Genomic DNA, 13,401 nt, shown 5'->3' with positions numbered 1-13,401 from the left:
TACCTCGTTTAGTTTATTAAATTAATTAAATTAATTTTAGTTTTTTAAATTTAGTTATATGTTATATCATAACTTGATACTTCGCCCACAGTCACTACCAATCACTTCCCTGATTTACCTGTGATGTCACAATGCAGTTTGTTCTTATTGATGCAGGTCTGCTGCTGCTTTTGTCCCCGCTCTCGGGACTCGGTCTGCTCCTGCTCAGGGCCGGCGCCGCATTGCGGGAGAAGTTAGGAAATGCATGCAGCTCCTTCCACCACTTCATCGAACTCCACACTTATGAAACGCACAATTTGTTCACTCTGCGCCAAGTTGCACGGCAATCTCCCTACTGCTGAGATTTATGATTCCACTGTCTGGCAGGTGCAGAAACAGATTAGACGAGATAATTAACTAACTCCAGTACACAGCTTGCTGAGTTACGTCCAAGCCTGGAAGAAACTTAAAGCTGAAAAGAGTAAATTTAAGTTAAATGCTAATTGGAAGCACACATGACTAGAATCATAGAGTGATAGAGTTATACAGCACAGAAAGAGGCCCTTCGGCCCATCCTGTACACGCCAGCCATCAAGTCCTGTCTATTATAATCCGATTTCCCAGCACTTGTTCCGTAGCCTTGTATGCTATGGCGTTTCAAGTGCTCATCTACACGCTTCTTGAATGTTGAGGGTTCCTGCCTCTACCACGCTTTCAGGCAGTGAGTTCCAGATTCCAATCAGCCTCTGGGTGAAAACGTTTTTCCTCAAATCCCTGCTAATCCTCCTTCCCCTTATCTTGATGCTATGTCCCCTGGTTATTGACCCCGCTACTAAGGGGAAAAGTTCCATTCTCTCTACCCTATCTACACCGCTCATAATTTTGTACACCTCAATCAGGTCCCCCCTCAGGAATCTCTGCTCCAAGGAAAACAACCACAGACTGTCCAGTGTCTCATCATAGGTGAAGCACTCCAACCCACGTAACATCCTGGGGAATCTCCTCTGCAACCTTTCTAAAGCAATCAAATCCCTCCTATAGTGTGGCGACCAGAACTGCACACAGTATTCAAGCTGTGGCCTAACTAGCGTTTTGTACAGCTCCATCATAACCTTCCTGCTCTTAAATTGTATAGCTTGGCTAACGAAGGCAAGTATCAAATATGCCTTTTAACCACCTTATCTACCTGTCCTGCTGCCTTCAGGGATCTATGTACATGCACACCAAGGACCCTCTGACACTCCGTCCTTCCTAGTTTCCTACGCTTCATTGTGCATTCAGTTGCCTTGTTATTCCTTACAAAATGCATTACTTCACACTTTTCAGAGTTAAATTCCATTTGGCACTGTTCTGCCCATCTGTCTAACCCATCTATATCGTCCTGTAGCCTAAGGCTTCCCTCTTCACTATTTCCTACACCAACAATTTTCATGCCATCTGCATACTTACTGATTATACCTCCTACATTCAAATCTAAATCATTAACGTACACTACAAAAAGCAAAGGACCGAGCACCGATCGCAGCGGTACACCACTGGACACATGCCTCCAGTCACAAGAAAAACCATCGACCCTCACACACTGCCTCCTGCCACTAATCCAATTTTGGATCCAATGTGCCAAATTGCCGTGGATCCCACGGGCTCTTATCTTCTTGACCAGTATCCCATGCGGGACTTTGTCATAAGCCTTACTGAAGTCCATGTAGACAGTATCAACGGCACTACCCTCATCCACACACCAATCACCCCCAAGAAAACTGCAATCAAATTGGTCACACATGATCTCCCACTGACAAAGCCATGCTAACTATCAATGATTAATCCCTGCCTCTCCAAGTGGAGACTAATTCTGTCCCTCAGAAGTTTTTCCTATAATTTCCCTACCATTGATGTTAGGCTCACTGGCCTGTAATTCCCTGGTTTATACCTAGCACCTTCTTGAACAATGGTACTACATTAACTGTCCTCCAGTCCTCTGGCACATCCCCTGTGGCCGGAGCGGATCTGAAAATGTGTGTCAGAGCCCCTGCAATCTCCTCACTAGCCTGACACAGCAGTCTAGGAACCATCCCATCAGTGGCTGGGGTTATATTCACTTTTAACGCACTAAAACCGCTGGTACCTCCTCCCTCTCAATTCTAGTTTGTTGAAGTATATCACAATCCACCTGCCTAATTTATATGCCTATATCATCCTTCTCCATAGTGAACACAGGTGAAGAATATTCATTTGAAACCTCTCCTACATCTTCTGGCTCTACACACAGATTGCCACATTGGTCCCTACTGAGTCCTACTCTCTCCCTGGTTATCCTCTTGCCCTTAATATACTTATAAAACACCTTGGAATGTTCCTTTATTTTGCTCGCCAATGTTTTTCATGCCCCGTATTCACTCTCCTAATTTATTTTCTAATACCCACCTGCACTTCCTATACTCCTCTATGGCTTGCACTCTTTTTACTTCTTAGTATCTGCCAAAAGCCTCCCTTTTTTCTGAATCCATTCTTATATATCCCTTGACATCCAGAGTTCCTTGGGCTTGTTGGTCTCACCCTTGACCTTTACAGGAACATGTTGGCGTTGTACTCTCTCTATTTCCATTCGGAAAGTCTCCCAATCCTTTGATGTTCCTTTTCCGACAATAAGCTTGTCCACTTTGGCCAGATCCTCCATTATCATATTGAAATCGGCATTCCCCAAATTTTGATCCTTTATTTCCAGTCCATCTTTGTCCCTTTCCATGATTCCCTTAAATCTCACCGAATTATGGTTACTGTCATCAAAATGCTCTCCTACTGACACTGCTACCACTTGCGCGGCTACATCTTATCACTAGATTTTATCAAGCAGAGATTATCCCTTCAGACTCAATGCCACACTCACCAAACTCACAAGTTGTTCACTCTGTGCCCAGCTGCATTCCTTCAAAAGAAAAGATCTTGACATTTCTGAGAAAAGCATTCACGCATCAACAAGCCTCCAAATGTAAAGACAAGGCTCTCTCCAATACTTGAATGTCTGGCTTTGGTTAACTAAGGCTCAAAATATACAGGAATAGAGAGAGAGAGAGAGAGAGAGAGAAAATTATCCACATACGTTGGGATATGAATGTTATTGGCGAGTTGCCAAGTTTCGGGTTTTTTGTGACATTCGTTGCTGCAGTCAATGGCGACATGGTCAGATGCCAGTTAAAGTCATACATCTATTCATCGTTGAAGTGGCCTCTCATCTGGTGTTAGTACGTATGTGTGGTTGCTTATAATTACCTGAGATTAAAGTAAATGATTTTTGATTCGTGCCTGCTTTCTTGTAATAAGTAAATGAATTGAGTATGGTTTGTGTTTGCTACTTACACTTGCTGATTTTTAAGTAAAGAATAGTTTACACTGAAATCTTTGTCTTGAGTTGTCGGTTCCACAACTGAAATCTGTGAACTGTCAGGCAATCTGAACGTCTTACAGATAATTGGCGCCCGAACAGGGACCCGGTCACTGCAGACAATGGCAAAGCCAATGGCTGTGTAAGTGATGAAATATGTGACAGGGAGTTCCCCTCAGCATGGGGTGGATACGGGTTACTATAAATGGTGATGATCCAGTATTGGAGGCTGAACAGTGGATCCAAGGGTCCAGAAGTCAGAAAAGTTTAAGCGAATCCATTTGTTTATTGGCCTAGCAGAAGCAGGATCAATCTGATGAACGGGTAATGATCAAGTTACGGAAAGAAACAGAAGTAGAAATGGAACATAGAAACAGGCTCGAGGAAAAGTTAGAACAGGAGAATATGTTGTGTACTAAAGAACAACTTGAGATCCAGTGTATAAATAACCAGAATCAGAGCGATTCCTTCTCAATGATCTATCCAAACAGAGACGTCATTCAGAGCACGTAGAAAAGGTCATTGAGGACCTTAAGGTTTTGTTTAGGGTCACCCAGAAACAGGCTCGAGTAGGTAATGGTATCCAAACTGAAGTGGATTAAAGTGCGGGAGAGAAAGAGCGGAAAATATCTAAGTTAAGGCGAACCAATCTGAAAACTCAGCAAAGGAAAGGGAAACAGGGATTTGGAGAGCCAGGGATACCTACTGACATGATGATATAAAAGAAGAAATAAAGGAAACTTAAAGTTTTACCGACAAGGAAGCTATCAGCGTCTGTACCAAGAAAAATAAAATGCAAGATTTGCGGTGTGAAAGGAAAATTAAAGGACGCTGGAAGTTCACTTTGTTTGAGAGTGTGTGTTAAAGTGTGGACGTTTTCCTGAAGATGAATATTAAAACGTTACAGTATTCCTTTTGTCTGAATGACTGTTTTTGAAAGAGAGTGTCTGTAGTGTTTGTTTTAGCTCCACCCCCTCTTCTGTGAATGGAGCTGAAACGGTTTAATCCTGTCTTTTTCGAAAAGGAAAGTTTCTTATCAATTTATGTGAAGTGACCTAATTGCGTGCATCTGACAATTGGCTCTGCCTTCCTACAAACCTGTCAAGGAGCGAACCCTTTCCACTGACAGCTGGTTTTATTTTCATTCACTACAACTGAATGAAATTGATAGATATTGTACTTTATTCAATAAAAATTTATGAATGTTAAGTGAATATTTCTCCAAAATGACAGAAGTTCAGCAGGAACTGCCGAATTAGCCCATTGCTCATGAGGGAATCCACAATGGATCGTGTGTTGTTTCTTGTAAACAGGGGGCCAGATGAGTGTTGATGGTGCAAGATTACGAGGTGGGTAGACGACTACCCGTGCAATCAGCCGCAGCTTCGTAGACGGCCAAGAACCTAGTTAGAGACGAATTCTCCAGAAGTAATGGAGTCAGACCAGGGAAGTAATTTGACAGGTCACGTAATGCACGCCACCCTGAAATGCTTGGAATTGAAGGGAAATGTCATGTGAGCCACAGCCCACAATCATCGGGAATTCTGGAAAGTACTAACCATACATTGAAGTTGGCCCTGTTAAAGGAATTATACAAACCGCTCACTAAATGGGATGAGGTGCTTCCCCTAATCCTTACATAGTAACAAATCCAAAGGAACCGGTCACTGTCCTCATGAATTGGTAGCATGTAGAACCATTCGAACCCCCACACACCTATTCATAATCTCACTGATAAACAAAGTAAGGAGGTCACTTGGAAAACAATCCTGAGTGACCTGTGGGGAACTTTAAAAAGAACTGAATTGAGGGCCGCCAACACCATTTTGAAGGAACACAAACGCAACCGATTACACCTGGCTCTTAGTAAACCCCAAGAGTGGGAAGTAGAGAGCCAGGTACGAAACGATGGGATGGATGGAGTTTCTGATCCCCTCTGCAAGGGGCCATATCAAATTGTTGACAACGTTTTTCCTATGGTATACGCTTTTCAGTTACCTAAGAAAATCAAATGGTTTCATAGTAACCAGAGGAAGTTTTTCAGCCCACAAGCAGGTCAAGAACACAATAAGCCACGATCATGAGCATAGTGAGACTGAATCCGCTTCAATGGTATGAAGAAGAAGTTGTGCCTAATGGGACACCCCAGCCACTGAGGCGCCCTTGCCTGAATTGGCGTCGCCACAGTTACATTTATGATCCAGATGAAGGTGGACAGGACATAGGAGCTGTAGAATACTCCTTGCCCCAGGTCCAGAACCAACTCTTCTCCAAAGACGAGGCCAACCGACCCCTCGACGTATTAAATGAAATAAAAATACACACTTGAAGTAGAGTGGGGGGAGTGCAAATTTGCCCTTTGCAGAAAAGGAAAAGTAGGAAGTAACGTTTTGCTTTGTTTTAAAATAAACAACAGTATTGAGAATCTGAACTGTATAAAATTACATAATTATTCTGGCTAATGATCAGGATTCTGGTCAATCTCGAAGCTTCAACATTAACTTACATGGCATAATGGACCACCACTAACTATTTGCCCTATAATAATTCGATTGCAGTTTCCCCGGAGTCACCACTCGGGACACCACTGGAATACATTGCCCTACAGTACATCAAGGGTGATTTTTGTGGTGTATGTATCCGTTCCACCTTTAAGAGAACTATTTTAAGAGATGCACTACTTTATCTTGGCTGCTGTTTACTGTAATACCGGTGGTGACCACACCGGAATACAACTGCTGTGTAATGATTTATTGGGCAGTTCAGCCTGACCTTCGACTAGTAAAGACCTGTTGAATTTATTCTTGTGGTCTGTGTGCAGTGATTCTTATTAACAATAACTAGAACACACAGACTTAACAGTGGTGATGATGATGATCTTACCCTGCGGCAGAGATATATCCAAGGCAGTTTAACGGGCGTCGAAAAGAGGCATCCTCCCTCATCAGCCTGCTGAGAAAAGATTCGGGTCTGAAGAGCAAGGAAGAATCCTGACACGAAGCCTTCCATCAGCAACAGGCAGTGATCACCCCTTCTACCATGGAGGTGGGTAAACCGATCAGCGACGAGAAGCAAGTCGGCCACGTTGGCTGTGAAGTAGGGGAGGGAAAAACAGAGGATATAAGGGTGGAGAACTCGACCACGGCCGGGGAATAGAGCCGGACAGAAATGGGGCCAGAGGCGCTGAGACTGTGGCAGCGTAAGGCACGGGAGCCGTAGTGAATGCAAACGCAGCCGGTGTAAAAGACCGGGCTGCAAGCGGGCTGGGAGACGCAACAGTTTCGAGAGAGAGCTCGACCGCGACCGGGGGAAAAAGGCCGGGCAGCTAACGAGGCTGCAAGGCGCGGGAGAAAATAAAAATAATTTTAAATTTTTTTTAAAAACCGCGGAGAACTCAGCCGCAGCCGATGGAAAGGTCCGGACTGCAAGAGGGGCTGGGAGGCACGATTTGAGAACCGCTGGGGAGGGCGAACGCAGCAATAAGGCAATCGCCATTACAGCCAGCGGGGGAGAAAGGCAAACGTTGGAAGCCGCCATTTTCGTAGGCGGGGGAACAAGACAAGCGCGGGAAACCGCCATTTTGAAAAAAAAAATAAAAGAAAAATTTCTTTCTGTTTCTCAAGAAGATTGCAAGGATGCCTAAGCGTGGTAACATCAACGATTTCGATGCCGATGTTGAAGATTGGGCCACGTATGTAGAATGCATAGAGATTTATTGTAAGGCAAATAAAATATCAGATGATGATAAAGCACTAACCTTACTAAACTCAATGGGTGCGAAGACATACGGGCTATTGAAGCATCTTCTATCACCAGCTAAACCGGTGGATCAGGCTTTCGCTAATATTGTTGCTGTCCTGAGAAATCATTTGAACCCCACACCGCTGATGTTAGCGGAATGATTTAAATTTTATGCGAGAACGCAACTGAAAGAGGAAAGCAACGTGGAGTATTTAATTGAACTGTGTAATCTAGCAAAATACTGTCAGTTTGGGGAAAGACTGACAGAGGCACTGAGAGACAAATTCGTGTGTGGATTGTCGAAAGAAGGAACTACCAAAAGCGGCTGCTTGAAGAGAATGATCTTACACTTGATAAGGCTGTCACTATTGCAGCATCACACGAAGCCGCAGCGAGAGGCACTGCGGAAATGCAGCTTAAGGCAGCGGTACTCAGCGTAGATCAAATGGCTTTTGGTACAGCGAAATGTTATCATTGTGGAAAGACAACACAGGATCAGAACCAATGCTGGTTTAAAAATAAGGAATATAGAAAATGTGGCAAGCTTGGTCACATAGCTAAAGTATGCCGGTCAGGAAAGAAGACCAGCAACAAAAAGTCACCGCAGGAAAAGTGCAGAAAGGTACATAAGATGGTTGAGAAGAGTTCGGATGAACAGAATTCGGATTCAGACTCCAACAGCAAGGAACTGGGTAGTCTGAGAATTCACAATGTGAGTAAGGAAGCTGACCTACAAACTACCTGGGTCACACTTCAGATAGCAGGAATCCAAGTGAAGATGGAATTGGACACCGGATCGGCGTTGACGGTCATGAATAAGCAAGATTACAAAAGGCTATTCACACATATTCCCCTACGGGATACAGAGATAGTATTGCAGACATACACGGGGCAAAGAGTATACACCATCGGAAAGATAAAAGTCAAGGTGGTACACAAGGGCAAAGAACACCAAGGAATGGACTTATATGTACTACCTGAGGGAGGTCCACCACTTCTGGGACGGGAGTGGATCAGGAAAATAAATATGGACTGGCACTCCCTAAAAGCAATAACTGTAGATTCCGGAAAAAAAGATGTCAAACCTGAACGATTGTCCAGAATATTGGATGATGCTAAAGAGGTGTTCCAACAGGGACTGGGAACACTGAGAGGAATTGCGGCAAAAATCAAGATTGCAGAATATGCAAACCCAACATTTTTCAAAGCCTGACCGGTACCTTATGCGATACGACCTGCTGTGGAAGCTGAGCTGGAAGGGCTAGAACGTTCAGGAGTACTGTCTAAGGTGGACTGGAGTGAGTGGGCCACGCCCATTGTTCCCATCATGAAGCGTTCATCGAGTAACAAGCCAGGGGAACCGGGGAATTTCCGCATCTGTGGAGACTTCAAGTTCACGGTTAATCCGGTGCTTCACATGGTGCAATATCCACTTCCACGGATTGAGGATATCTTTGCTTCTTTGTCTGGTGGGAAACACTTCACCAAGATAGACCTGTCGCAAGCGTACTTACAGATGGAAGTTGAGGAAGAGTCGCGCCAGTATCTCACAATCAACACGCACAGAGGCTTGTATCGATATAATAGACTGGTTTTTGGAGTGGCTTCGGCTCCAGCAATTTGGCAGAGGGCCATGGAGCAGGTATTACAGGGAATTCCAAGCACTCAATGTTACTTGGACGATATCCTGATTACAGGAGATGACGATGAGGAACACCTTGCAAATTTGAAACTGGTGCTCACCAGATTGAAGGAATATGGACTTCGAGTTAATCGCCAGAAATGTGAGTTCTTTCAGAAACGGATCTCGTACTGTGGTCATGTCATTGGCCAGGAGGGGCTGCACAAGTCACCTGACAAGATCGAAGCTGTTGTGAAGGCTCCCGCTCCGGAAAATGTATCCCAGTTAAGGTCGTTCCTATGGTTGATTAACTATTACCATAAGTTTCTGCCAAATCTATCCATGGTGCTGCACCCGCTGAACGCTCCTTTGCAGAAGGAAGTACCATGGAAGTGGAGCGAGGACTGTAAGAAGGCCTTTCACAAAAGCAAGGCATTGAGCACCTCAGAGGAAGTGTTGGCTCACTTCAACCCAACGCTACCTATTCGTTTAGCTTGTGATGCTTCTCCTTATGGTATTGGAGCAGTACTCTCACACAAGTTGCCAAATGGCTTGGAAAGGCCAGTCGCATTTGCATCCAGATCATTGACCTCCGCTGAGCGCAACTATGCTCAGATAGATAGGGAGGCTCTCAGCCTTGTGTGGGGAGTATTGAAGTTTAATCATTACCTGCAGGGCCAGAAGTTTACACTGCTGACAGACCACCAGCCGTTGGTATCCATTTTTAACCCTAAGAAGGGTGTTTCGGTGATGACAGCACAGAGGCTCCAGAGATGGTCCTTTTTCCTAGGGGCACATCAATATCAGATAGAATTCAAAGGTACAAAGCAGCATGGTAATGCTGATGGGCTGTCACGCCTGCCACTACCTACTGAGGAGGAGGCACCGACGGTTGACCCGGTGGAGTTATTTCACTCGACCATCATCGAATGTTTACCTGTCACCAATGCAAATATTGAAAGGGAGACTAGGAATGATCCGACACTGTCCCGGTTCTACGAATTGACAGTAAAGGGATGGCCAGCCCATGGTGATCCACTGTTACCGGCATTTTCAGCAAGACAAGAACAGCTGTCCATCTGTCAGGGAACATTGATGTATGGAACAAGGGTGATTATCCCTCCTAAGTTAAGAGAGAGAGTTCTAAAAGAACTACATGAAGGTCATCTGGGGGGAGTCAAGATGAAAAGCCTTGCTAGGGCTTATGTGTGGTTGCCGGGTATCGACCAACAGATAGAGGATCTGACGAAAAGCTGCTCAGGGTGCCAAAAAGTCCAAAATGCACCACCAGTTGCACCGCTGCATCCATGGGAATGGCCTTCAACCCCATGGCAACGTGTACATATTGACTTTGCTGGTCCATTCATGGACTCCATGTTTTTAATTGCGGGGGACGCACATTCTAAATGGCCAGAAGTGATTAAAATGACTACCACTACCTCGGAGAAGACGATCGCGGTGCTAAGAACGATATTTGCAAGAAATGGATTGCCAGAGCAAATATGATCAGACAACGGACCACAGTTCGTGGCAGAGGAATTCCAGAAATTCCTGAAGAAGAATGGGGTGAAACATTATACCTCTGCCCCATTTCATCCAGCTAGGAATGGGCTGGACGAGAGGTTTGTACAGACGTTCAAAAAGGCAATAAAGGCCATGAGCGAAGATCAGATTCCACTGCAACACAAGGTGGACAATTTCCTACTGGCATATCGAAACGCCACCCATGCAACAACAAACCAAAGTCCTGCCATGATGTTCTATAACAGGAGGTTGCGGTCCAGGTTGGACTTGTTAAAACCAAATGTGCGGAGGGAAGTCGAAAACAAACAGTTCCAGCATATCAATAACAAGCCCACTCGGAGTTTTGAAATAGGACAACCGGTGTTAGCCAGGGACTATAAAAACGAGAAATGGCAATCTGGAACAATTCGGGCCAGACAAGGACCCCTGATGTACACGGTAGATGTTGGTGAAAACGTAATGCGACGTCATGCTGACCAACTGGTGGGATCGAGAACAAGGGTCGAGCCCATGGTTACAACAGAGACAACCGTGGAGGAAGTTAGAGAACCTGAAGCATCTACCTCAGAAGTGAATATACCTGATGATGATGTCCTATCCATAGGGGATCAACTAGATGAGTCACCCCAGCAACGAGAACCAGAGACCCCTGAAAGGCGTTATCCGTCTCGGATCAGGGGGCCTCCTCAGAGACTGAATCTGTGAACTGTTTTTACATGAAGTTGTGTATATATGTTATTATATTATGTTAAATGGGGAATATATACTGTTAAGCTAAAAAGGGAGGATTGTGGTGTATGTAACCGTTCCACCTTTAAGAGAACTATTTTAAGAGATGCACTACTTTATCTTGGCTGCTGTATACTGTAATACTGGTGGTGACCACACCGGTATATAAGTGCTGTGTAATGATTTATTGGGCAGTTCAGCCTGACCTTCGACTAGTAAAGACCTGTGGAATTTATTCTTGTGGTCTGTGTGCAGTGATTCTTATTAACAATAACTAGAACACACAGACGTAACAATTTTCATCCTGCGTGCTCAGGGGCAGCATGGGTTATCACTGAAGAGGGCCAGGAATGTGGGAAGTTTATTCTTAAAATGCCTTGATGGCACCACCGGGCCCAGGGTGCAGAATTATGTAACCATTCGAAGGCACTATCAGTTGGGAATGCTCGCAAAAATGTAGGAAGCCCGACCCAATCCCGAGCAGTGGGAGACACTCTGTTATGTTGGACACGGTGGTGACAGGAGCACGAGGGTATCTATGGATGCATAAATCCTTCGGGGACAATGGCCCAGAAATTTGGGTCAGGGGATTGCCGTGGGTGCACTTACCTAGCGCACCGGCAGTTGAGCTGTAGGGTCGCGTGGAGTTCCGCTCCGGGGCCTGGCCGAGCTGCCAGCGCGTTGTGCTTGCATGTCCCAGGGGCGTAGTTAGTGCGATGCTTCCCCTGGGATCACGTGAGCCATGGGCATCCAATCAGAGAAGGGAAAAGATCTTTCATAAGATTGACAGGAGGATCTGTCAAAACTTGTAAACACTACGGGCCCCAAAATAGCAGTAAACCTTCAAATATTTTTTTTTTAAATCACACTTTTTAAATAAACTATAAATTACATAAAAAAACTTTTTAAACAATAAGTTAAATTTTTGAAAAAAATAATTTTATATTCTAACTGGGCTAAAAATAAACTTACCTTGCTTTAAAGTATTTAAAAATAATAAATCTGCAGAATTTTTTTTTTTAATTATAATTAATTGACCACTTACCCTGTAAAAAGCAGGCCTTATGCCTGCTTTTTAAATGTGTTAATCCTGCAGACTTAACCTCGCGAGAAAAGCTGCAAAAAAAACCTAAGTTCAAAGCGCACACGCAGCCTCACCCATGCACACGTTCTGCCTTTCAGAGGGTCGGTAGTGCCGGCGGCCCCCGCATGCGCAGTGCATGCAGGAAACCGACACATCCATTCAACCTACGGGTGAGTACCCCGTGCGTACTCACCCGTGGGGTCCCGAATTTCTGGGCCCATATCAAATCTTAGTTTTGTATATGCAGAGCCGCTTTGTGGAGCTCTCCTCCACTGGATAGGTGGCAATAGTATCCAGATGTTTGGAATAGATGACAGGGGTCTCTATCAATGATTCCCCTACTTAAGAAAGGAGGGAGACAGAAAGCAGGAAAGTATAAAACAGCTAGCCTAATATCTGTCGTAGGGACAATGCTGAAGTCCTTCATTTAGGAAGCAGTGGCAGAGCATTTGGAAAAGCATAATGCAGTCAAGCAGTGTTAGCATGGTTTTATGAAAGGGAAGTCATGTTTAACAAATTTGCTGGAGCTCTTTGGGGAGGTAACGAGCAGGGTGGACAAAGGTGAACCAGTGGGCGTGTTGCATTTGGAGTTCCAGAAGGCATTCGATAAGGTGCCACATAAAAGATTACTGCATAAGATAAGAGCTCACGGGGTTGGGGATAATACATTAGCATGGATAGAGAATTGGCTAACAACAGAAAGTAGAGAGCCGGGGTAAATGGATAATTTTCCAGTTAGCAAACGATAACTAGTGGAGTGCCACAGGGATCGGTGCTGAGTACACAAGTCTTTACAATCTACATTAATGACTTGGCTGAAGGGTCCCAGTGTAATTTAGCCATGTCTGCGGATGATACAAAGATGGGTGGGAAAGCAAGTTGTGCAGAGGATGCAAAGAAACTGCAAAGTGATATAGACAGGCTAAGTGAGATGGGCAAAAATTTGGCATATGGAGTATAATGTGGGAAAGTGCGTGGTTTTCCACTTTGGCAGTAGAAACATAACAGCAAATTATTATTTAAATGGAGAGAGTTTACACATTGCTACAGTTCAAAGGGACCCGGGGTCCTCGTGCATGAAACACAAAAAGTTAGCATGCAGGTACTGCAAGTAATTTAAAAGGCAAATGGAATGTTGTCCTTTATTGCAAGAGGGTTGTTGTATAAAACAAGGGCAGTCCGGCTACAACTGTACAGGTTATTGGTGATTTAGTTATTGTTCAGGCGGTGATTGTGTTATACTTATTACAAATAACTCGCAGATGCACCTATCAACGACAGCCTTGGTAGATGTGACCATCAGAGAGTCATTGTGGAGACGACGTCCCGTCTTCCCACTGA

This window comes from Somniosus microcephalus, unplaced genomic scaffold (genome assembly GCF_052327205.1).
Source record: "Somniosus microcephalus isolate GS21.2 unplaced genomic scaffold, FLI_Smic_1.0 unresolved_chr6, whole genome shotgun sequence".
NCBI classification, from domain to species: Eukaryota; Metazoa; Chordata; class Chondrichthyes; order Squaliformes; family Somniosidae; genus Somniosus; species Somniosus microcephalus.
Note: the sequence above shows the minus strand (reverse complement) of the source record.